Consider the following 27838-nt stretch of genomic DNA (forward strand, 5'->3'; position numbering starts at 1 on the left):
GGACTGCATTAGGTTAGCATACCAAAATTGCAATAACACATCATTAGCTTGCATCCTGCAGTTAAGAAATCAGTTTAAATCATGACGCTAAGTTCCACCAAACCTGCAATGCAAGCATGACTCAAACCCAAGAGCTACAATGCTACAAACCACTCACTTACTGAACTGAAAAATCTTACCTAGCATACAAAGCTAGAGATATAGCAGTATTACAGTGTGTACACCTCAAGTTAAAGTGTCTACCTTGGCTAAACTCTAGTTTGAACATGATAAGCCAAGCATGCAAAACCAGTGGTGCACCATAATGCTACATCAAGATCAAAACTAGGAATGGAACTGAGCAGGTTGTATACCATTTGAATCATTTTTCACATGCCTGGATGTAGCCCTGAAGTTCAGAGTATCATTAAGGGAACCACCAAGCATGAATAGAAACATGCAGCAGAGCCTGCAGAACATTTACCAAACCCTGTCCAAAACACACATAAAGGACAAACCAAGACTAAGTGAAACAAAGCTTCACCTGCAACAGAGTAGGACCTGTTTGGAGTACTAGAGAGCAAACCTTAACCATACTCGTTTCAATTAGCAGCAGCATGGGCAATGCAAACCTGCAATTAGCCATTTGGTCATTTCAACAAAGCAGACTCAATAGCTTGTAACAACAACAATTCAGTCAGTTATACCTGTTGTAGCTATCATCCATTAACAAGCAGCTCAACCTTGTACGACAACCAACCATATTCACATCAGTTCAAGAAAAAATGTCAAAACCATTCCATAAGCCAGTGATCCACCTGCTACATTAGCCAGCCTGACCAGCCATCAAATGCACAATACAATCTGCAGCAAATCAACAACATCATAGTGTAAAGCACTAACCTAACTTCATGTAAGGGTATTTCAAACAAGGCAATGCACAAACCAATATCCTTGTTCAATCAATCCATGAACCAACTGGATACAACAATCATAAACCAAGTATCTAACCAAACAACTTTTGCATTGCACTTGTAGCAAAATACCTCCATGCTAAGAAGTATGTTGCAAACCTGGAACTAATCTAACACAATTACCGTAACCTAATCCATTCGAATTACATTTCCATAGCAGTCCTAATAGCACAACATGATATCATATCCAATGCATTGATAACATCATCATTCAAAACAAGAAATGCAAGCTAACATCAAGGCACAACATGATATCATATCCAATGCATTGATAACAACCCTGTCTCGATTACAGTTCAAGACATGCTTCATTTTAATTTAATCTCAAACATTCCAATCCATGGTAAATAATGTAGCGGGAAATTCATGACCATCAAGCTATTGACAAACTAGTGATCAATTAACAAGAGCCGCCACTGTGATTTTATTGTTTCCAAGGGAAAAGGGAAAAAATGCGAACAAAACCCAAATAGTAAGAAGTTTTCAAATAAAAACTAATAAAAGTCAGAGATCACATGTAAGGGGGTTGGTTACACAAAGGGAAGGTGTTAGCACCCAAAATGTCCTAGGTACTCCTAGAGAGCCCTTTTTGTGTGCATATGTATTTTGTACAAAGTGATGTTTACAAACAAATAGAATGGGGAGATGAGAAAAGAATTGATTAATTATATTTTTATGTTTGGCAAGACCTTCAGTCTTGTTCATACGTACCAACATAAAAATGAGGGATCAAAACCTTGTAGTTCGTGCTAGAAATTTCAAAGTGAGTATGTTGGTTTTAACAAAAATTAAGCTTGAAAGGCACAAAGGCCTAAAATGATTTGAATGAGTTAGTTCTTTTTTGGATTTTTGGAAGTTTAAGTTAAGTATAGTTAAATTTATTTACAAGTTTGATTTAAGAAAATAAGTTTGAAAAGGCAATGGCATAAGGCCAAAGTTTCTACCTTTTGCAAAAGTGGTCAAAGTTTAGAACAAAAATAGTTCACACAAAGAAGATTTTGAAAATGGAGGGAGAGATTTTGAAATTAAAGAAATGGGGGGAAGATGAAGAGACTACCCTATATACAATAATTTAAAAGTTTAAAGTTGAAAAGATCTTACCAAATGGGAGCAATCCAATAGACAAGTATGTCAATAGAAACCCAGAATTCCCTTGGACTTTTTAGAATCAAGCAACACACAAATTCACAATTATATCAATCTTGAAGAACAAAGGCATCAAATAAAGATGGCCTCATCCAAACTTATCCACTTCAATAATCTCCTTCAAAATGGCCCACGTAGAAGATGAATTCCACAAGTCACAGGTTCAACATAACAGCTTATCAATGATCAATATTGTAGATGAATCTGGAGAGGTCTTGAATGATGTATCAGATGAATTCAAACTTGCAAGTTCCGGTTCTTCAACAAATTGGCATTGGCCAAGTCCATTAGCAAAGGAATGTTGCCTAAGTTCTAAGTCCAATTGGGCAAGATCAAACCAACAGTCCACTCAAATGTTTTTTAGGGTTTTGGTTATTATTATGTACATCAATGGTCAAAGACCACACAAATAGGCAAAGCAACAAAGTATATCACATAATATGGTCCAAGTGGACAAAGTGAAAATTGCATAAACATAAACAATTAGAATTATATGTACAATGACAAATGATAATAGAATAATAAAAGTAAATTGCATTAAAAGTAAAAGCTTGAAAGTAAAAGTTAATGGTTAGCAAGTCAATAGTTAGTTTTGTTTGCTTTTTGATTTCAAGACATTCTTTGGAGAACACTCAACCCACTTGCCACAAGCATGGATCCTTGAACCAAAACATCTTCCAAAGGAAGGAAAGAAGGCCAAGTTTCCACAGAATACCATGGAAGAGGGGAGACTTACAATCTCACTAACTAGAATGCTTATGCCTTTTATGTCACAAATTTAACGCTATGTTAAACAATCGTAATTGGACTTATGTAGAAGTCACAACTATTTGAGGCCGGGAAATAAACTTTTGGTGTTAATGCATGTTGGAGACATAGTATTAAGAACTACGCTCATTAAACATACCACACACAAAAAATATGCAAAGGTGTAGCCTAATCTCATCCATACTCATGTTAATCTTTCAATCAACCAGCATTAGGACTTTGAGATGTCATTGGCCAATTGAAAATGAATGGATGAAGAAGGGAAATTAGATGAAGAGGGAAAGGGATGAATGAAATCACAAATTGGTCAAAGGAGGACTTTTACCAAATCAATATTATTCATTCATTTTGGGAGATGGAATGTACATTCCATCAATCCCCTAAATTCAATAATATTAACTTGATAAAGTCAAATCAACCTTGACCAAGGCCCAACAAGTCAATCCAAATGGTCAACATAATTAAAATGACATTTATTCAATTAAAAATATTAAAATAATGCATTAAATTCAAATATGTTTTGTCCAAATCCTAAAATCACATCAAAACACCAAATAAATGGTCATGTGATTTATCATAGGTCAAACAAGGTCAAAGGACCTTGGATAAAAAAATTCATAATTTTTGGACACTTAAAAAATATTTTTAAACAATTAAAAACAAATGAAAAATCAATTAATTCATGAAAAATATTAATAATGATCCAAAAAATAATTTTAACTCAGAAATGAAAGAGAAAAATATTTGAAAATTTTCAGTGAAAGTCCCATATTTTTTGGATCAATATTAAATTTATTATGAATTATTGAAAATAATGGAATTTAATTGAAATCAGAAAAATAAAAAATACGTGGACCATCAAAAATCCCTCATTAATTGAGGTCGCAGATCTGATGATCCACAGCGCGCGTTCCACCAACACGTGAGTCAACTGCGTTGCAAACATGTTAATCAAAAGGAACGGCTGAGATTATAACACGAGAAATGGATCACACGGTTTAGACCACAGACAACTCATCACCGGAGTCAGAGCTCCGGTTGTCTTCTTCGGCGAGCTTCGCCGGACTGGTCATCATGAACCATCACCAAAATTTCAAACAGGGACATGATTTTAAAGAGAAAACATCACTGAGCACGAATATCACCTCCATTTCTTCCAATTCCAACTATATTGAGAGATATGTGGAATTGAAAAATGAGGTTCATGGTCTGAGTTGCTTCGATTTGACCTCAAAGCAACTCAAACACCTTGCCTACATTGGTAGGACTTCAGCCAACACAATAATCAGGAGAATTGAGCAAGAAACAAGGAGAATCAAAGAGATCAAATTTTCTGCAAATTACCTTCAATGGAGGTCTGAGCTTGCTAGATCTTGATCTGAATCCTGCTTGGCTTCACTTCAATTGCTTGCAGAAGAGGAATGGAATGACTTAGAATCAATGGACTCCTGGAGAATTGAATTCCAAAACAGTGGGGATTCAATCTCAAATTCAACTGAATTTTTTAGGTTTATCCTCTTAGTATGAAGGGTTTTCTGTGGGGATTCAAAGCTGACGCAAGGTGTGTGTGATTTCTGAGCACGAGGGCTTCAATTTATAGAGAATTCAAATGATATTTGCACACTCACTTAACTTTCCAATTTTGGCAAAATGATGCAAGCATGGTGCATGGGCGCGCATAGGCCCATGAAATGATTGTTTGAAAGTCCAAAATGAAGTTCAGATGCATTGGAGATGGATTGGATTGCAAGGCAATTGAGCATTGTTGTTTGAAGTTTGATCCATGACACATGACACCAGCCTGTTTAAGCCATGCGCAACCTATGCATTTCTCATCCAAAATGAATGCATTTGAGCTCTTTGGAAAGGTGAGATCAAGAGGAACAAGTTTGATGTTGAACACTTTTCCATTTGGAGCTTGTAACTTGGAGATATTTGAGGTGGAAGTTTGGAAAATGTTTGACATATTGAAAAATTTCTAAGTGTCAAGCCATATGTCTCAATATTCCACCTTGCTTAACTTTTTATATGAGCTTCAAATTAGAAAAGTGTCTTCATCAAAGTTATAGATATCTAAAATACCTTAAAATGGTAACCAATTTCAAATTAGATGTGATCAATGAATCAAGGAGATCATGCTCTACCTACAAAAGAGTTAGATAGATACAAAGACATATTTTTGGTATTTTGGTTAGTGAAATGATAATATAAAAGTGTGATACAATCACAAAGTGCTTGGTGATCTCTCCCAAAACAAACCCAATGAAGAGGGGTAAGGAGGATGCCAAGATATGATCCCAATGCTAATGCTTATGATGAAATTGCATGAGGGATCTTAGGGTCAAAATTGGGGTCTTATAACTGCCCCTATTTAAGGACATTCTAACTGAAGAGGCAAAGGTTAAAATCTTCATGTCGACTCAGCAGAATGGGCTTAAATAACAACATAGAGAAATGAATTTTGGTCCCTAAGAGACCTCATTATGCATATGATATGAATGCAAGAGTTAATGCTTTATAGGGGGGAAATATTGCCACAAAGGAAAAGAAATCAGAGAAACCGAAAGTCCGCAAGAGCATAATGCATTCCATAAGGAAAACTCGCTGGGGAGATGTTGAATGTAATTTTAAGTGTCGGGTTTTTGTTATCGTATCCACAGGGATTGTGAGATATCACCGCCTTTCGACAGTTGTTTTAATTCTTAGCTTAAGGTAACAATGGGGTTTTGGTATTTGTCACGGTATCTTGCATAAAAGTGTAATAAAATGCGGTAAAAGTTTTGGTTTGAATATTTGAGAAATATTGCCAAAGTTAGGGTTCGACGATCACTTTGCATGTATATGTTAGATCAACAAAACTTATAAACTCCTTTAGATGATAAACTATTTCACAAAGTCCTCCCAATGTGTTTATCTGTAACACACATTGTGAGTTTTCCCATTTTGATCCATTGTTTATCTCTAACACAATCTATCAAAATGACAACTTTTTGGTTCAACCTTATGGTGAACAAAATCATTCATTACTATCTCTAGCTAACAAACAAGATTGGATGAAAACCTAGGTTAAGAGTTGGTAAACATCTCTCGATCATAAACCAACACAAAGAGTTTTCAATAAGAACAAAGTTTTCACCATATATTCACCATTAAAGAGTTTACAAATGAAGATCCTTACATTTACACACAAAGCTAATGATCATATACATCTAACCTTGACAAAATGAAGGACTTAGCCACTCATTTTCATGGTAGCTTGGTCAACAAGTTTCGGAAGAAGGTTGATCAACATCCGAGTCGAATAATCGAGATTGGATGGGAATCCACCTTCTTTTTGTGAAAGATGGTTAAGAGATGAAGAAAAATGGTTTCTAGGTCACAAAAGATCCTTAGAACAATGCTGTAAAATATCTAGAAAAAGTACAAAAGTATGGAAAAATAAGGTATGGTTCCAAAAAGTAGCCCTTGCTACTTATAGAGCTGCTACTAGGCTGTCATGCTCGCTAGGCGAGCAGAATGGCTCGCCTAGCGAGCCCCTAAATGAGGCACCTGAGGCACCTGCGCCCAGAGAAACAACCATTGCCAGACTGTCATGTTCGCTGAGCGAACAAAACCTTCGCCTAGCGAAGGCCACGCTTCAACCTTCGCTCCAGCGAGGTTGAGAGGTTTTGCTACTGGAATGCTCGCTGGGAGCTCGCTAAAGGCTCGCCTAGCGAGTGAGTGCTGGCTGCGCTTTTCACCAAGTCTGGACGTGTTCGCCACACACCTCGCTGGAAGCTCACCTAGCGAGTGTGGTCATGTTTGCCACTGTAAAATACTGGAGCTTTTCGCTGGGCTCTCGCTGGATGCTCGCCTAGCGAGTCCTTCGCCACAGCCCTCGCCTAGCGAGCAAGCTGATGAATGCTTGTTTTATTTGATCCCTTTGTCAAATTTCTTGTGTCTTCACTTTCTATTATTTCATGCCTACTTCCTGCACAATAACACACAAATTAAAGGTACCAAGATCGTTTATCATTGAATTGCATTTCATCCAAAACAAAGGTGGTTTTGAACACTTTAGCAAGGAAATGGAGTGAAAGATACCCATATTTGATAGCTCAAATTAGCACTTTTGGGTATCTAACAACTCTCCCCAACTAGATTCTTGCTTGTCCTCAAGCAATATATGCCCCTTGAAGGACAAGAGGATTTGCTTTAAGAAAAAGGTTTCTCCGAAGTTGGATAAAACGGCTCAAACACAAGCAAATCAGCAGATACAAATTTCCAACGGTTCGAATAAAATAATACACAAGAACTAAGACTTAGTAGCAATGCGAAATATGTATCTATCTACAACAATATTATCTTGAATGAATCACCCTATCTCTCCTCTTCGAATAAGGATTGAAGAATTTACGCGTTTGCAACCGCGGGAATAATCTCACTCTCTAACAAATAATGAAGAAATCAATTCGATTCATACAATGTCTAACAATTATAAATGGTAATGTGGAAGCACGAAGATCACTAAGGACTTTTCGGTTGAAGCTTGGTTAGGTTAACAAACAAGGGTCATTTCTAAGGCCATTGAAAACGAAATTGCCGATGCAAAAGAGACATTCACTGTACATTATTCACACATCTCAACTTCGTTCCATTTGTTTCTCATTTGAAACCTTCACAACTCTTATTTCACAACTCAATTTTTGTTTTTCACTATTTTTCTTCCAAGCAAGCATTCATTTTTATTTCTCTATATTCTATTTTTTTTTTTTTTCTTCACATCATATTTACAAAACAGATGTTTTTCTTTTCTAATTTTTATTTTCAATGCTTGCTCGGTTTTTCAAGAGTTGTGGCACTTACTGATTCTCATTTTCGTTCTCCCCAACTTATTTCTTACTCACCCTAAGTGAATGCTCTTAACTTTTTACGGCAAAATAACAATAATCAAGATTTTCCGGGTTGTAAAAAAAAGATTTTTGAAATCTCGCTTTATTTCAAGCTGAGATTCAACTGTTTAAGCTCAAAGGGGTTAACGAATACTCTCTCTGCTCACAGGTAAGTTGTATTTGGAACTGGTTGTGCTCGATAGAAAACAAGTGCCTTGATCATTTCTAATTGCTTCCACATATTCACAATAATAAAAGACAAAGCATGAATCAAACGAATCAACAAAACTTATTAGAATCCAGCATTTAAGTGTACAATGGAGGTTTCCTCACAATTTGTGGTTTTAAGTCCTAGATGAAACATTCATTCAATTATGTTGCAAAAAGACAATACTCAATTACAAAAAAGAGTAAAGTTCTTAGTGCATTCTAAAATTCTAGCCGGAGGTAACCATGTACCTTAGCCTTATTCACTTGTTTATTCTTATCATTGCCATCCAAGCTCGGATGCACCTTCATTGGATACTTCTTTGAGGAGCAACCAATCTAGAAGGTTTGCCACTCAACCAACCAAAAATTTATTAAAACAAACAAAATTTAAAACATAAATAATAATATTAACTTCAAAATTTAAATTTGTTCATGGGGGACGAAACACCCCAAAAGTACAAAGCCAAAATCAAAATACAGAATTCTGGAAATATAGTAGAAATAAAACATAAAATAAAAAATAAAATAACTTAGCCCTCCACGGACTCATAACCCTCCTCACTACCGGCTTCAGAACCGGTAGCCTCATCATCATCATCACCATCACCATCAGCAACACCAGAAGACGCACCAACACCCGCCCCATCTCCAAACACATGCCTGTCCACAGGCCAGTTAGCGTTAAGCAGAAACTGCTCACGCGTTATCAATGAGTGATCACCGGTGGGGTCACTTCCCTGCAGCTGTAACCGCTGCATAGAATCGTGCATATCGAGCATGGCACGCTGAGTTGCCGCCATCCAGTCCCAGTTGTAATTGCAGACAGCCTGCTGGTAAGGATCGGGTCCGAGAGTAGAAGTACCAGGACCATCAGAAGCCCGGGTACCCTCAGCAGCTGCACTACCTCTAACATTCTTCGCCCTGCAATACTTGGCCACGTAACGGTCATCGATGGGTGGCGGGATCCTTACTTGACCCCTAGAAGGTAGTCTCACCCTCGCTTGGATGCACAAACTCATGATTAGGCAAGGGAAAGCAAGGGGACAATTCACTCGTGCCCCCGCCTTCAGCCCGCTTTCAATCACGGACTTTAATTCCAAAGCAATAATCCTCGCCACATCGATCTGGACGTTAGTGAGGATACAGTGTACCAAGTGTGCCACTGGGATCGGCACGGTAGAAGTGTGGGACTTAGGTTTGATGTTTGTCAGAACCAACAGCAGGATCAGTTGAGCCAAGGGAGTCATGTCCTCCCTATGGTATCTCATGGGAACCCCAGATGGGTTCAGCTCAACTGATTTCCCTCTTAAAAGCAGGGCAGCAGAAATGGCATCCATATCCCGGTGAAGCCTTAATTCTGTGTGGTAGGTGTCTCTCTCCTCGGCTCCCAGTTGGAGCGGTTCACCAAGGACGCGGTTAATAGCATCCCGATCAAAAGCAACAGGACGACCGGCCACTCTAGATGTCCATGTAAATGGCTCGTCATCATCTGGAAGTGCGTTCGCATAGAACTCACGCACCGTTGCAATATCATAATGCTCCAGGGGGTTAATTAACCGATCCCACTTCTTCGTGTCAATCAACCCGGCGAATGTTCGGTTCGTGCCTTCAGGGTTGATGATGAATCTCTTCTCCGGTAGAATTTTCCGCTTCTCCAAAGCAACGTATCTTGCGGCTTGCTTCGGGCCGACAAACTTGTCGGTGTCAAATTGTATTGTTACGGGACGGGAAGTGTTCCCTCCCTTTCTCTTCTTCGAAGCCCCGAATCTTGATTCCATTTGCAAAACATAAAGAGGAAGCAACACAACACACAAACAGATTAGAAAGCAACACATAATTCAAACTACTGCCATGCTCGTTGCTGCTTCGCCTAGCGAAGTGGCAGCGAAATCTCGCTTCTGGTTCGCCTAGCGAGTTGCTAGCGAACCTTACGGGTTTTTGGGTTCTGCAGTATTTTCAGTGAAATTTTCCAAAAACCCAAGTCTCATGGTGTCAATTTCAGAACAAAATGGTCTAACAGGAAAAGAATCGTTCTATGCTATATGTAATTACAAACCCACATACAAAACCTAAAATTCCCACATGCAAAACCTAAAATTTCCCACACCAACAACTTCATCCTAAATGTCTCATGTTCTGAAATTTCAAGCAATTTTTGGAAATAGAAAGAAACAGAAAGTAATGAAGAAGAGGCAAACCTGATTTGAAATCTGTAGAATTTGAAATGCACAGGAGGTTAGGGATGCAATGCTAGGGTTTACAGTTTGAGTGAGATGAAAAAGTGATAGAGTGATTGAGTGTTCGTGAGAGCAGAGCTGCTAAAAAGAAATTTTGTTTGGGCCCAAAATGCATGGCCTGCTGAGATTTAATTAGTGTTGTCACGCAGCGCTCGCTGCTGCTTCGCCTAGCGAGCAGCTAGCGAAACTGCTCGCTACTGCTTCGCCTAGCGAGCATCAAGCGAGCATGACAGCATTTGCCTTTTCAAAGACAGCATTCCAGGTACATTTCAGCAAGGTTTTACAAATTGGAATCCCACTACAACAGAACAGAAAAAACTGTAAATACTTACAATGATGGGGTGCCTCCCAACAAGCGCTTGTTTAACGTCGGCTAAGCTCAACGGTGTGATGCTCACAGAGGAGCATCCAACGGAATAGCACAGCTCTCGCGATCCACATGACCGCCAAGATAAACCTTCAAACGTTGGCCATTAATGGTCCAACTGTCCTTCTTTTCCAGGTCCTCAATGACAATAGCTCCGTACTCCTTAACTTCTTTGACCCGAAATGGCCCGGACCATTTTGATTTCAACTTTCCGGGGAATAACTTCAACCTGGAATTGAACAAGAGGACCAACTGTCCGGGCACAAATTCTTTCTTTCGGAGCTTTTTGTCATGGTATTTTTTTACCTTCTCTTTGTACAACCAGCTTGAGTGGTATGCGGCATTGCGCATCTCCTCCAACTCAAGCAGTTGCACCTTCCTTTTCTCACCGACCAAATCATTTTCAAAATTTAAAAATTTCAGAGCCCACAAGGCTTTGTGCTCCAATTCAACCGGCAAATGGCAAGTTTTACCAAACACCAATTGAAAAGGAGTTAGGCCAATTGGAGCTTTAAAGGCGGTACGGTATGCCCATAACGCTTCATCCAATTTTTGTGACCACTCTTTTTTCGAATTTGACATAGTTTTTTCGAGAATTCTCTTAATCTCACGATTAGAGACCTCGGCTTGCCCATTAGCCTGTGGGTGATACGGAGTTGTCACTCTGTGTGATACACCGTAATGTTTTAAAATGCTTTCCAACGGTGCATTACAAAAGTGTGACCCTCCGTCACTTATCAACACTCGGGGGGTTCCGAAACGGGAAAATATGTTTTTCTTCAAAAAATTTATCACCGTTTTCGCATCCGCCCGAGGTGAGGCAATCGCCTCAACCCACTTAGAAACGTAATCAACTGTGACAAGCATATACTCGTTACCATAAGAGGGTGGGAATGGTCCTACAAAATCAATGCCCCAACAATCAAATACTTCGACCTCTTGGATGTTTTGGAGAGGCATCTCGTCTCTCTTACCAATCCCACCGCTTCTCTGGCAACTATCACAACTTTGCGCATGGGTATGTGCGTCTTTGAAAATAGTGGGCCAATAAAATCCCGACTAAAGGATTTTAGTGGCCGTTCTCACCCCATTATAGTGTCCGCCGTAAGGCGAGTTGTGACAATGCCAAAGGATGCTCTGCGCTTCATCGCCAGTAACGCATCTCTTTAAAAGGTTATCACTACCCAAATTAAACAAGTACGGGTCATCCCATACGTAATACTTGGCATCCGAAAGAAACTTCCTTTTTTGGTTCGAAGTTAGGTCGGGAGGCACAAAACCACTAGCCTTGTGGTTCGCAAAGTCTGCAAACCAAGGCCTAACCTGAACTTTGAACAGTTTTTCATCAGGAAATTCTTCCCGGATTTCCTTCTCTGACGCGGTAACCTCCACATTCACCAAGCGGGATAAATGATCCGCCACCAAATTCTCCGATCCTTTCTTGTCTTTGATTTTAACATCAAATTCTTGCAACAAGAGGATCCAACGGATGAGCCTTTGCTTCGAATCCGGTTTGGTGAGCAAATATTTAATCGCCGCGTGGTAGGTATACACTACGACTTTAGACCCTATAAGATAAGATCTAAACTTTTCAAGCGCATACACTATTGCAAGTAATTCTTTTTCAGTTGTGGCATAGTTAATTTGAGCCTCATTAAGAACTTTACTTGCGTAATGTATCGCATGAATTTTTTTTCTTTTCTTTGGCCAAGTACCGCTCCAATTGCATAGTCGCTAGCATCACACATTAGCTCAAAATTTAAATTCCAATTTGGAGCGACTATAATCGGCGCGGTAACCAATTTTTCTTTTAAAGTTTCAAAAGCTTGCAAGCATTCATCGGTTAAGAGAAATACCTGGTCCTTAGCTAGCAAATTGCTCAAAGGCTTAGCCACCTTTGAGAAGTCCTTGATAAAGCGCCGATAGAACCCGGCGTGCCCCAAAAAGCTTCGGATTCCCTTCACATTCACCGGAGGAGGTAACTTTTCAATCACTTCAACCTTAGCTCGATCAACTTCAAGCCCCCTTGAAGAGACTTTATGGCCAAGCACAATCCCCTCGGTCACCATGAAGTGACACTTCTCCCAATTAAGCACAAGATTGGTCTTTACACATCGTTCAAGCACCGTTTTCAAGTTTGCCAAGCATAGACTAAAGGATCCACCAAATACCGAGAAGTCATCCATGAAGACTTCCATTGTTTTCTCAATAAGGTCGGCAAAAATGGCTTGCACACATCGTTGGAAAGTCGCCGGTGCATTGCACAACCCAAAGGGCATTTTTCGGTATGCGAACACTCCAAATGGACATGTGAAAGCCGTCTTTTCATGATCGGCCGGGTCAACCGCAATTTGGTTATACCTGGAATAGCCATCCAAGAAACAATAGTATTGTTGCCCCGAGAGTCTTTCGAGCATTTGATCCATGAACGAGAGTGGAAAATGGTCCTTTCGAGTTGCGGTATTCAACCGCCTATAATCAATACACATTCGCCACCCCGTTGAAACTTTAGTAGGGATCAATTCATCCTTGTCATTCCGGATCACGGTAATTCCACCTTTCTTCGGAACCACATGCACGGGACTAACCCATGAACTATCCGAGATCGGGTAAATCATTCCCGCATCCAACAGCTTTACAACTTCCTTTCGAACAACCTCCTTCATGGTAGGATTTAAGCGGCGTTGAGGTTGAGCTACCGGCTTAAAATCCTCTTCCATCAAGATCTTGTGCATGCAATAGGAAGGGCTAATTCCTTTTAGATCGGAAAGAGTCCAACCCATGGCTTCTTGATTTTCTTTTAGCACATGGATCAAGCGGGCTTCTTCATCATTTGTCAAAAGGTTGCTTATGATGACCGGCTTTGCTTCGGTCTCATCTAGGAATACATACTTCAAAGTAGAAGGTAGTATTTTCAATTCACTCCACACTTTTTTTCTTTTCAACTTCACCATTCTTTTCGTTCTTTTCAACTTCTTCCTCCTCACTCCACTCCCCCACTTCACCATCAATATTTTCCTCTACTATTTCCTCCTCATTTTCTTTCTTTTTCTCTCTTTGTTCACTCTCAACTCTTTTGTTATTCTCACTCATCAACTCCTTCCCACTTCTCGTTGTGATCGCCTTACAATGCTCATTAGGATTTGTTTGCGTGTTTGCCGAAAAGGAAGGACCGGTTTGTTGTTCCGTGAGTTGCTTAGCAAGTTGCCCAACTTGAGTCTCGAGATTTTTTATAGCCGCGTCGTTGCTTTTTTTATTTGCCATTGACATTTGCATGAATTGCGTCAATGTCTCTTCCAACTTAGAAGTTACGACCGACGGTTGTTGAGATTGATAAGAATTTTAGGGAGGGTTTTGACGGCTAGAAGAACCACCTCCATAACCTTGGTTATGGTAATAGTTACTCCTAGGTTGGAACCCTTGGTTCCCTTGGAAATGTGGTTGTTGATTTTGAGGGTTTGGTTGATAAGGTTGTTGTTGTTGTTGTTGTCTCGGTTGGTAGTCCCTTTGGTTTGCCATGTAGTTTACATCTTCGAACCCCGGAGGTGGACAGAATCCGGTGTCATGCTCACCTTTGCAAAGCTCACAACAAGCTATTTGTTTAGCTTTAGAAGGTTCCCTCAACTCTTTTATTTGCTGCGTTAAGAGTTCCACTTGTTGTGAGATGAGTTTGTTTTGGGCAAGGATGGCATCGTTCGTCCCTAGTTCAAGCACTCCCGGCTTTTTCAAAGAGTTGCCTCGACTTTGACTCTGAAGATCATTTAGAGCCATTCGATTTATGATATTTGTAGCTTCTTCGGCACTTTTAGACAATAAAGAGCCACCCGAGGTAGCATCCAACAACGTCTTGCAATTTGGTTGAAGTCCATTTTTGAAAATATGGATTTGAGTCATCTCATCAAATCCATGCCCTTTACACTTCCGAAGCTTGGATTTGAATCTTTCCCACGCTTCATTTAAGGATTCATTGATTCCTTGTGCAAACACAGAGATGGCCGTCTTGGATTCCATGAACCGGTTATGGGAGAAGAATCTTTCGATGAACTTCTCTTCTAACACGTTCCGGTCTGCCATGACGGCTGGTGTTTGATCTAAGTACCAATCTTTTGCTTTGCCGAGCAAAGCGTGGGGAAATAATCTTCTGAATAACGGTAGCTCCTGAGCCTGATCCACTCCGGCCGCCAATGCTATCTCATAAAATTTCGTGAGAAAAGCAAAGGGATCTTCATGGTCCATTCCGGTGAATGGACTTCCATATAATAAATTGAGAGTTCCCGTTTTCATCTCAGCTTGCCTTCCCGTGTGGTTGGCAAACTGAGCAGTGTTTCTTGGACTGTTTATGCATGGAGTAGAAATAGGCAGTGGTGGTGGCTCCATGTTAGGTATGAATGGTGGTGGATTTGTGGTAGAAGAACTTTCTCCTTGTTCTTGTCGATGTCTCGCTTGTTGCCTCCTTCGTCTCGTTTTGCTATTGAGCCTCCTTGCGGTTCTCTCGATCTCGGGATCAAAAAGAAGTTCGTCCACAGGGATTTGCCCTCGCATAAAACGTAAGCTGCACACTAAACCAAACAAATAACAAGCACAAGTCAAAAATTCGAAAGCTAAAACTTAAACAACTATTGCGATGCTCGCAATATCAATTCACAATCCCCGGCAACGGCGCCATTTTGTTGAATGTAATTTTAAGTGTCGGGTTTTTGTTATCGTATCCACAGGGATTGTGAGATATCACCGCCTTTCGACAGTTGTTTTAATTCTTAGCTTAAGGTAACAATGGGGTTTTGGTATTTGTCACGGTATCTTGCATAAAAGTGTAATAAAATGCGGTAAAAGTTTTGGTTTGAATATTTGAGAAATATTGCCAAAGTTAGGGTTCGACGATCACTTTGCATGTATATGTTAGATCAACAAAACTTATAAACTCCTTTAGATGATAAACTATTTCACAAAGTCCTCCCAATGTGTTTATCTGTAACACACATTGTGAGTTTTCCCATTTTGATCCATTGTTTATCTCTAACACAATCTATCAAAATGACAACTTTTTGGTTCAACCTTATGGTGAACAAAATCATTCATTACTATCTCTAGCTAACAAACAAGATTGGATGAAAACCTAGGTTAAGAGTTGGTAAACATCTCTCGATCATAAACCAACACAAAGAGTTTTCAATAAGAACAAAGTTTTCACCATATATTCACCATTAAAGAGTTTACAAATGAAGATCCTTACATTTACACACAAAGCTAATGATCATCTACATCTAACCTTGACAAAATGAAGGACTTAGCCACTCATTTTCATGGTAGCTTGGTCAACAAGTTTCGGAAGAAGGTTGATCAACATCCGAGTCGAATAATCGAGATTGGATGGGAATCCACCTTCTTTTTGTGAAAGATGGTTAAGAGATGAAGAAAAATGGTTTCTAGGTCACAAAAGATCCTTAGAACAATGCTGTAAAATATCTAGAAAAAGTACAAAAGTATGGAAAAATAAGGTATGGTTCCAAAAAGTAGCCCTTGCTACTTATAGAGCTGCTACTGGGCTGTCATGCTCGCTAGGCGAGCAGAATGGCTCGCCTAGCGAGCCCCTAAATGAGGCACCTGAGGAACCTGCGCCCAGAGAAATAACCATTATCAGACTGTCATGTTCGCTGAGCGAACAAAACCTTCACCTAGCGAAGGCCACGCTTCAACCTTCGCTCCAGCGAGGTTGAGAGGTTTTGCTACTGGAATGCTCGCTGGGAGCTCGCTAAAGGCTCGCCTAGCGAGTGAGTGCTGGCTGCGCTTTTCACCAAGTCTGGACGTGTTCGCCACACACCTCGCTGGAAGCTCGCCTAGAGAGTGTGGTCATGTTTGCCACTGTAAAATACTGGAGCTTTTCGCTGGGCTCTCGCTGGACGCTCGCCTAGCGAGTCCTTCGCCACAGCCCTCGCCTAGCGAGCAAGCTGATGAATGCTTGTTTTATTTGATCCCTTTGTCAAATTTCTTGTGTCTTCACTTTCTATTATTTCATGCCTACTTCCTGCACAATAACACACAAATCAAAGGTACCAAGATCGTTTATCATTGAATTGCATTTCATCCAAAACAAAGGTGGTTTCGAACACTTTAGCAAGGAAATGGAGTGAAAGATACCCATATTTGATAGCTCAAATTAGCACTTTTAGGTATCTAACAGGAGACAGAGACTCTGGGGGGAAAAAGAGTTATGCGTAAGCCAGACTACGACTTAAAACTGCTGGGGGACTCGAGGGATTCCACACAAAATGGAAGGACTCATCCGGGGAACAAATATCATCTACAGGGAGTATGAATAAGTCAGGATAAAACTGAAGTACTCGACTCGTGCAGGGGAAACCAAAAACATCTGCAGGGGATACGAGTAAGAAAGAAATACTCGACTCACGCTAGAGACAAAATGATTTCACCAAGGAAATGCACACTCAACTCAACTAGGGAAGAAATAAACTTCAACACGGGAGGAGCAGAAATCTATTACCTACTACCTGTTACTGGGTAAAGAGATAACAATGATCTGACAGAGAGGACATCCGTCATCGGTTAGGATGAACATATCAAGGATGACTCGCTGAGGAAAAGCCAAGAGGGAGTATTCATTACCGGTTACTGGATAAGAATAGCCTTGCTGGGGCAAATTGCAGAAAATAGGATTTACAACTACCAGTTACTGGGCAGAAGACCAAAAGGTGAGAGTATCCGTCATTGGTTAGGATGAACATATCAAGGATAAACTCAACAGGGAAGAAAATCCGTCATCGGTTAGGATGAACATATCAACGATAGACTTGCCTGGGGATGTCAAGGAGGATACCCGTCATCGATTAAGATGAACATATCAAGGATATACAAACTGAACAACAAAAGGGGCATTACATCTATCAAAAACTGGATAGAAAAACCGTTGAAGAGAAAAATCCGTCATCGATTAGGATGAACATATCAAGGATTATCTCTGTGAAGGGACAAAAGCAGAATTTACAACTACCGGTTACTGGGTAGAAGACCAATCAAAGAGAAAATCCGTCACTGGTTAAAGTGAACATATCAAGGATAAACTCTGAAAAGGGGAACAATAGGATTTACAACTACCTGCTACTGGGTAGAAGACCAATCAAAGAGAAAATCCATCACTGATAAAAGTGAACATATCAAGGATAGACTCTGTTGAGGAGATAAAATAGGAATTACATCTATCAGTTACTGGATAGAATACCACTAAAGGAGAAGAAAACCCGTCATCAGTTAAGATGAACATATCAAGGATTAACTCTCCGAGGAACCAAAATAGGGATTACAACTACCTTTTTACCGGGTAGAAAACCAAAGGTGAGAATATCCGTCACTGGTTAAAGTGAACATATCAAGGATAAACTCCTGCGGGGAAACGAAAGATATCCGTCACTGGTTAAAGTGAACATATCAAGGATATACTTTCAGGGGACTCTACTGAGGAGACAAAAAGGGTACTTTTGTCGGGTATTGGGCAAGAAGTAACAAACTGCAAACTAAGAAGAATATTACCGGTTACTAAGTAATAGACTCTTAGAGGGACCAAAGTATCTATCTAGGTAAGAGCTAGAGAGAAAATGGTCAATCAAGACTCAACCCAATGAGGACATAACTCAAGAGGAGTAATTCCATCCAGAAAATTCGCTGGAGAGGAAACTGAAATAACAATCATCCACGAGGAAGAAAACTCAGTGGGGAAATAGAGAAAGGTTAAAGTCTTTTCTGCTTAGGGGGATGACACTTTATAATTGAAGTAGGACAGACACCAGATTTGGTATGGGGATAAAGTACCACCATAACAGAGAATGAGAATCTCAAACAAATCAAATATGAAGATGCAGGGTGTGCAAATCATGAATTTATATGAATGTATATGTATATATATGATGATTATGCTGACAAAATGATCACAAAGGATACAAAGGTGTTGCAAAGGAATTAAAACACCGGTACAATCCTCGGTCAATCCATAAAATTCATGGAGACAAACTGTTTGAGAACAGGGAGATAAAAATCCCAAAGGCTTAACCCATGTCGGGGAAGGAGATCTGCCAAGAATAAAACATCCAAATTTTAGGGAATTTTAGGTCAACACCATAAAAATGGGGGACAACCCTACTGGGGAAAGATCAAACATCTTTGGTGACTGTCTATCTGCTTAGGAAATACGGACTCTGCCGAGGAAGGCCGAAACTCAGCTGGGGATGGAGAAAGAAACTCCACTTGGATGTACAAACATCTTGGCGACTTCACTGGGGAGAACAATACGCCACAGAGTATATGAATCAACCAACTCAGCTGGGGACAAAGAAATAAGCTCTACTGGGGAATCAAACACTCCGCCAAGGAACTGAGTCTGTTAGCTGGTGACAACAACACTCTGCTGAAGAAATGAATCAACACTGATGTCTAGAGATACCCTAAGAGTTACTGCTTCGGGAACCTCATATGCTTCGCACTTAAGAACTTGCTTCTTACTGAAATGTTGTTGATATTACTGTTACTTGCTTTGGAAAAGTTCTTGCTTTTATATTTTAAAGAAAACTTGCTTTGATTTAAAATTTTAATTTTAAAATGATCATAATAAAATTTAAAACTATTGGCTGAAGTAAATAAGAGCATAATCAATTGGATAAAGGTTCAACTTTATTTAGTAGGATGGTAGTCTGTAAATGACAAAACTCCATAGATTTTACAAAGTTGAAAATGGTAATTTACATGGAAAAGGGCTACATTGAATACAAATGATCCTTAATCCTTCTACCAAATCTTGATATCCATTGTACTCTTGACCGCTGCTGGGAATGAATCGATGCCAACCCTTGTGCTCAAACAAGTCTTCAAAAATCACTGAATATCAGCAGGATACAATTACTTGCCATGATCCCTAATTTTTGCATAAGTTGCCCCAGGGTGGGGTACTCAACTTATCGGGAAATTTATTTTCTGTTTTTATGTCTCTAATTTTTGCTTGGATCGCCCTTTCGGGTTTTCAATCCACCGAGACCCTCTTTTTTGCCTAAGCCGCCCTTTCGAATTTTCAACTTAGCGAGCTGTTCTTTTATTTTTAGGCGAAGTATTTTTTGACTGCATCTGCGTTCACAGGACGAGTGAACTCTTCACCATCCATAGTTGTAAGTATCAAAGCACCACCTGAAAAGGCTCTCTTAACAACATATGGGCCTTCATAATTAGGAGTCCATTTTCCTCTGGAATCTGGCTTGAACGATAAAACCTTCTTGAGCACAAGGTCACCTTCTCTGAACACATGAGGTTTGACCTTCTTATCAAAATCTTTCTTCATCCTTTGCTGATATAACTGACCATGACACGTGGCAGTTAACCTCTTCTCTTATATCAGATTCAACTGGTCAAACCTGGTCTGGCACCATTCAGCTTCAGTCAACTTGGCTTCCATGAGCACACACAACGAAGGAATCTCGACCTCTACGGGGAGCACTGCTTCCATACCATATACAAGAGAGAAAAGGGTTGCCCCTGTTGAAGTGCAGACGGATGTACGATACCCATACAAAGCAAATGGGAGCATCTCATGCCAATCCTTAGATGTGACAACCATCTTCTGGATAATCTTCTTGATGTTCTTATTCGCAACTTCAACAGCCCCATTCATCTTGGGTCTATAGGGAGAAGAATTATGATGTGCAATCTTGAATTCTTTGCAAATAGCTTCCACCATATTGTTATTCAAGTTCGATCTATTATCAGTAATGATCTTACTTGGCACACCATAATGGAATATAATATGATTCTTGATAAACCTTACAACAACTTGCTTTGTTACATTCGCGTACGATGCCGCTTCTACCCATTTTGTGAAGTAATCAATTGTCACTAAAATGAAACGATGTCCATTTGAAGCTTTGGGCTCAATCATCCCAATCATATCAATTCCCCACATGGAGAAGGGCCATGGGGAAGAGATAACTTTCAATAGTGTCGGAGGAACATGAATCTTATCAGCATAAATTTGACACTTGTGGCATTTCTTCACAAATTCACAACAGTCAGATTCCATTGTCAGCAAATAGTAACCTGCTCGCAACATCTTCTTCGCCATTGCATGTCCATTGGAATGAGTACCAAAGGAACCTTCATGCACTTCGGTCATCAACAAGTCTGCTTCGTGTCTATCCACGCATCTGAGCAAAACCTTGTCGAAGTTTCTCTTGTATAATATATCACTATTCAAGTAGAAATTACCGGCTAATCTTCTCAAAGTCTTCTTATCTTTCAAAGATGCCCCAGGCAGGTAAATCTGGCTTTGGAGGAAACATTTGATGTCGTAATACCACGACTTCTCGTCTTTGATCTCTTCAACAACAAACACATGAGCTGGCCTATCAAGACGCATCACAGATAAATTGGGAACTTCATTCCAATACTTCACTACAATCATTGATGCCAACGTTACAAGAGCATCTGCCATCCGGTTCTCATCTCGAGGGATATGATGAAACTCAACCTTTATAAAGAAAGTTGAAATCCTCCTCGCATAATCTCTATATGGTATCAAACCGGGTTGATTCGTCTCCCATTCTCCCTTGATTTGATTCACAACCAAAGCCGAATCACCGAAGACATCCAAATACTTGATTATGAGATTCATGGCCTCTTCAAGCCCCATAATGCAAGCTTCATACTCTGCCATGTTGTTTGTACACTTGAAATTCAATCTAGCTGTAAATGGTAGATGCGTGCCTTGAGGAGTAATAATCACTGCCCCAATTCCATTTCCATATTGATTAACAGCTCCATCAAATACCATGCCCCAACGGGAACCAGGTTCTGACCCTTCTTCTAGCAATGGTTCGTCACAATCTTTCGTTTTTAAGTACAAAATCTCTTCATCCGGGAAATCATACTGCACTAACTGGTAATCTTCAATCGGTTGGTGAGCCAAATGGTTAGCCAAGATACTACCTTTGATTGCTTTCTGAGATCGGTATTCGATATCATACTCTGATAACAACATCTGCCAATGGGCAATTCTCCCAGTTAAAGCAGGCTTCTCAAATATATACATGATTGGATCCATTTTGGATATCAACCAAGTGGTATGATTCAACATATACTGGCGCAGACGCTTAGCAGCCCAAGCCAATGCGCAACAAGTTTTTTCAAGCATTGAATACCGAGTCTCACAGTCGGTGAACTTCTTACTGAGGTAGTAGATTGCAAATTCTTTCTTCCCAGTCTCATCTTACTGACAAAGAACACAACCCATACTATCTTCTAGCACAGTTAAATACATGATCAACGGTCTTCCTTCAACAGATGGAAACAAAACCGGAGGCTCAAGCAGATACTCCTTGATACTATCAAATGCTTTCTTGCAATCTTCGGTCCAATCACAAGACTGATCTTTTCGAAGAAGCTTGAATATGGGCGCACATGTGGGAAATGAATCTAGAAATATAATTCAAGCGACCGAGAAAACTTCTGACTTGCTTCTCAGTTTTGGGCGTAGGCATCTATTGTATTGCTTTGACCTTGGCAGGATCAACTTCAATACCCTTCTCGCTGACAATAAAGCCCAACAACTTACCAGAACGAACACCCAAAGTACACTTATTGGGATTCAAGCGGAGTTTATACTTCCTCAAACGCTGGAATAGCTTCAACGAATGCTCAACATGTTCCTCTTTGTCAATTGATTTAGCAATCATGTCATCGACATAAACTTCAATCTCTTTATGCATCATATCATGAAAAAGAGTAGTCATTACTCTCTGGTAAGTTGCACCAGCATTCTTTAGACCAAAAGGCATCACTCTATAACAGAATGTTCCCCAGGGTGTAATGAATATGGTCTTCTCCATATCCTCAGGTGCCATCTTATTCTGATTATATCCGGAAAATGCACCCATAAACGAAAAAGACTTTGAATTTAGCAGTATTGTCTACCAACATATCAATGTGTGGCAGAGGAATATCATCTTTCGGACTGACTTTATTCAAATCTCTATAATCGACACACATGCGGACTTTTCCATCTTTCTTAGGCACAGGCACAATGTTGGCCACCCATTGCAGATACTCAGTAGTTACAAGGAAACCAACATCAATCTGCTTCTGAGCTTCCTCTTTGATCTTCACACCCATATCAGGATGCATTCTTCTCAAATTCTGCTTGACTGGCGGGCACTCTGGCTTCAACGGAAATCTATGCTCCACAATCTCAGAATCCAACCCTGTCATGTCTTGATAGGACCAAACAAACACATCTGAATACTCTCGGAGAAGATCAGTCAACCCCTTCTTACATCTGGACACAGTCGAGACCCAATCTTGACTTCCTTCACATCATCTTTGGAACCCAAGTTGACTAGCTCAATCTGCTCTTCAAACGGATGAATAATCTTCTCATCTTGCTCAAGAAGACGAGAAAATTCATCACTCACTTCTACATCACTTTCTTCCTCGGCTTCAAACACAGGGAATTCAAAATTTGGAGAAGGAGAAGGATCATTGTATTCAATGGGGTTAGGAACCAACTTGCATAATGATTTGATATTTTTATTTTAGAGAAGTGAATTTGTGACCAAATATTATGCAGATGGACAATTATATTGTTTATTTATGTTTTTTGTGATTACCATTTTCAGAAATAACCAAAAAGTAAAAATAAACATCAAAGATGTGGATGAATAGAATTAATTTTATTAATGATCAATTTCAAAAATGCCCAAACAATGTTCACTTCTCCCTTAGGCTTAGGAGAAGGATTTTAAAACATAAAAATCAATTACTTAGGTCGATGCAAAATAATAGGAATATCAACAGCAGTCCAATTGTTGCATGTCTGTCCATGCGTCACAAAGTTGGTGCAGTCCTCCTCTTTATTGTCCTCCAGCACAGCAGCTAAGTGTTGTTCATTCCCATGAATGAACCCTCCACTACGAAAGCTAAGTTGCATCTCTTCTAATCTAACGGTTGACGAGCCCTTCTGAAACCCCAAACCAGTTCTTCCCTTGTTGTCGGCGACCTCTACCACACGCCCCACTGATCAACAGGACCTTCCTCAACAATTCTCTGCGCATCTTTCAGAGAGGACATAGGTGCCCCAACTCTCTTCCAACAACAATAGATAAGGCTTGGAACAGCGTTCCAACCTCATCCTCAGCTTCCACATATGAGAAAGATGACAGATGGCTGACTAACAATACTTTCTCTCCTCCAACAATCACCAACTTGCCATTCTTGACAAATTTGAGCTTCTAGTGCAGTGTGGAAGTAACAACCCCTGCCTCATGAATCCATGGCCTTCCCAATAAACAGCTGTAGGCCGGGTGAATATCCATTACCTGGAAAGTAATATGAAAATCACCCGGACCTATCTTAACTGGAAGGTCCACTTCTCCAATGACAGTCTTGCGAGAGCCATCGAAGGCTTTGACAATCACCCCACTATACCTCATGGGAGCTCCTTGATAAGATAACTTTGATAATGTTGATTTTGGAAGCACATTGAGTAACGATCCAGTATCGACAAGCACGTTTGACAAAGCATCCTTCTTGCAATTCATCGAAATATGCAAAGCTAGATTGTGATTTCTTCCCTCCTCAGGGAGTTCTTCATCGCAAGAGCTCAAATTGTTGCATGAAATGATGTTAGCTACAATATGATTAAATTGAGCCACAATAACATCTTGCTCCATGTATGCCTATTCAAGAACTCTCTGGAGTGCTTCTTTGTGCGCTTCAGAGTTTAAGAGCAGAGATAGCACGAAAATTTTTGAGGGAGTCCGGAGCAACTGCTTAACCACATTGAATTCGCTCCTCTTAATCAGTCGGAGTACCTCATCATCATCACTATTAGCTTTCAAATTGCTGGATTCACCAAACTTATCTCTTGAACAACCAACAAGATCTACACTAGGCAGCTCCGCCTTCTTACCAACAATCAATTCTTCTTTATTCTCCGTGATCACCGATCCAAAAACTTGACCACTGCGGGTCACCTTCTTCACATCTGCAATGCTCACTACCGAAATGGTCGTAGGCAACGGGACCTCTTGACCATTCTCTATCATCGTAGCATTGTATTGGTACGGTACAACCTTATCATATGCATACAGGACTAGGCCCGCTAACCGTATTACCAACAGTGAAACTGATCTATTGCTGACATTCTTGCTATTGCTACTATCATACCGGATCACCAACCGCTTTGGTTGCTTGAAAACGGGAACAATGACATTGACATCGTCATCTTCATGACGGGATTGAAAAAATCTGAATCATGCCTTCATCCATTAGGCGCTGGATGTCCCTTTTCACAACAACGCACCCCCTTGGGTTCACACTACAAATATCACAACCTTCGTGATCATGTTCACAGTCACTCACCATACAGATGTCCTTGTGTATCTGCACCAAGGATCCACGGATAAACTGGACATCAAAAACTTTGTACTCACCAAGACAACCGTCCACCATATTCACTGAGGTATTCCCATGAGCGGGTAAATGGTTAGCTTTCACATTAGGTGTGCGGTGTTAAAAAGACACCATGCCACTCTTCATAAGCTTTTGTACCTCATACTTCAGCGGATAAAGGTTCTCAATATCGTGCCCAGGTGCACCCTGATGAAAAGCACAACAAAGTTCAGGTTTATACCACCAAGGAAGTGGTTCTAGTATCTGCGGTGGATTCCTCAGTTGAATCAACATCTTAAGGACTAAAGATGGGTACAGTTCGGCATACGACATAGGAATTGGGTCGAAAGAGACCTTCTTCCTCTTAAAGTTCTGTTGTTGGTGATGATTGTTGTTGGAATTGTTGTTGTTGTAGGTGTTTGTTCTTTGTTGCAGTTGTTGTTGTTGTTGACGTTTGTTGATTCTAAGTGTTGGCAGCAATTTTGGTAAAACAAAGAGTGTTCACAAGATGTTACGTGTGATGTCTTAACATGAGATATCCTATGTACCTGTTGGAGTTCAATAACATGTTCATGCAGGATTGTTTCAGAATGCCATATACAATGCCATGGCTTCTGATATTGGATGTACCTGTTGGAGCTTAAATGAAAGACATGTTCATGCAGGATTGTTTCAAGATGTCATACACAAGGTCATGACATCTGATATGGTTGTACCTGCTGGAAGTTATAAAAGGAATTATTAAATTATGCAGAATTTTTCTAGGATGTCAGACCCGATATCATGACATCCTATACACAGAACATTCAGTGTGAATGTCTGGTGTTTTGTGATTGCACAATTAATGGCAATCTTTGTATGATTGAAGATCTGATTAGCTGGCGCATTCAATCATGGATTACAACCTAATTTACTTATTTTCCAAGGAGATCTAACCAGCTGTTGTAAAAATATTTGATTGGAAAATAGATTTAGGGTTTTCAAGATGTCCAAGCCCAGCTGAATGCTTCTATAAAAAGGGACTTAAAAAACCTATTCTATAACACAACCAATACTGAGCGAAATATAGAGAGAGAGCTAGGGTTTGTGTCTGTTTAGTCGAGAGACTTGTAGGTCATTCAAGTCATCCATTGATGATTGAATTGGACTGATTTGTGGTTGTAATTTGTCACTCTAAAAGCTGTTAAGCAAGAGTGTGTGTCTTCTTGATCAAAGCTGTTAAGCAAGATCAAGAGTGTGTCTTCTTGATTGAAACTGTGAAGTAAAATCAAGAGTGTGTTATTGAAAAGTGTTTTCTTTTCAGAAGGGATTGTTGTTTAAAATCACAGGTGTGATTGTAGGGAAGTGAGTGGGTTCTCATATCTAAGAGTGCTTAAGTAGAAATTGCACGGGTAGAGATTAGGTGAGAAAGACTGTAACTTGTTGAAGTATACGGAGAGTATGTGAACTGATTCTATTTTAGTGAATTTCCTTCCTGGCTTGGTAGCCCCCAGATGTAGGTGAGTTGGACCGAACTGGGTTAACAATTGCTTGTGTCTTTTGCATTTACTATTCTCTATCTGTACTTTGTTTGCATTACTCAGATATTAGTGTCGTGACATTACCTTTGACATCTCATATCTGATACCAGAATTTCAACGTTGATTTTGATACTGATGTTGTTGTTGTTGAATTGGTGTTGCTGGTTGATTTGAAAACACTGGAATAATGGAAGATACTTGATGATGATGATGTTGACGGGGTGGTAGATTTCTTCTTGCTTGAGGCCTCCTCTGCCTCCCACTTCTTACTACATTGGTCCCATTATCCTTTCTCTTGCTGAAACTACTCCCATATTTCTTGCTAGTTGATGCCTCCTCTTTCGACAATCGTCCTTCACGGACCCCCTCTTCAAGTCTCATCCCCATATTTACCATTTCGATAAAACCATTGGGGACACTGGAAATCATACGTTCATAGTAAAATGAACTCAGGGTTTTGAGATAGATTTTTGTCATCTCTTTCTCCTCCAAAAGAGAAGTGATCTGAGCAACCAGCTCTCTCCAACGTTGGGCGTACTCCTTGAATGTCTCCTTATCTTTCTAAGACATGGACCTTAGCTGGTCCCTATCTGGCGCCATATCCACGTTGTACTTATACTGTTTCACGAAAGCCTCCCCTAGATCATTGAAAGTGCGGACGCTTGCACTATCTAACCCCATGTACCAATGGAGCGCAACACCTGTCACGCTATCCTGGAAATAGTGAATTAGTAGTTGATCATTATCTGTCTGGGTTGACATCTTGCGGGCATACATCACAAGATGACTAAGTGGACAGGAGTTTCCCTTATACTTCTCAAAGTCAGGCACTTTGAATTTCACAGGGATTTTCACATTGGGCACTAAGGACAGTTCAACAGCACTCTTCCCAAACAGATATTTGCCTCTCAGCGTTTTCAGTTCCTTGCGCAGCTCAAGGAATTGGTCCTTCATTTCATCCATCTTTTCATAAATGTCCGGGCCCTCAGATGGCTCGGAGTGATAGATGGTGTCTTCTACACGCGGCAAAGTGTGCACAACAGGAGGTGGCACAGACATGACCGGGCTAGATGCCCGCATGGAAGCAAAAGTGGGGGCAAAACCCTCTGGCACAAAATTAGGTGGCATTCCCCAAGGGAATTCAGCAGGCAAATTAGGAGCGAAGTGGGCGGTGGCAGCAGGCACTGTAGAGGTAACCACTTCAGAAATGAAAGTCCTCGCGGGAGGAGTTGCAGGTGTTGGAGAAGCTTGGCTTTGGGCAGCAAGAACTGACTCCATCATGGAAGTCAGTCGGGCAATCTCCTCTTTCAAGTCTCGGTTCTCTTGCTCA

Source organism: Lathyrus oleraceus, chromosome 5 (genome assembly GCF_024323335.1).
Source record: "Lathyrus oleraceus cultivar Zhongwan6 chromosome 5, CAAS_Psat_ZW6_1.0, whole genome shotgun sequence".
Taxonomy (NCBI): Eukaryota; Viridiplantae; Streptophyta; class Magnoliopsida; order Fabales; family Fabaceae; genus Lathyrus; species Lathyrus oleraceus.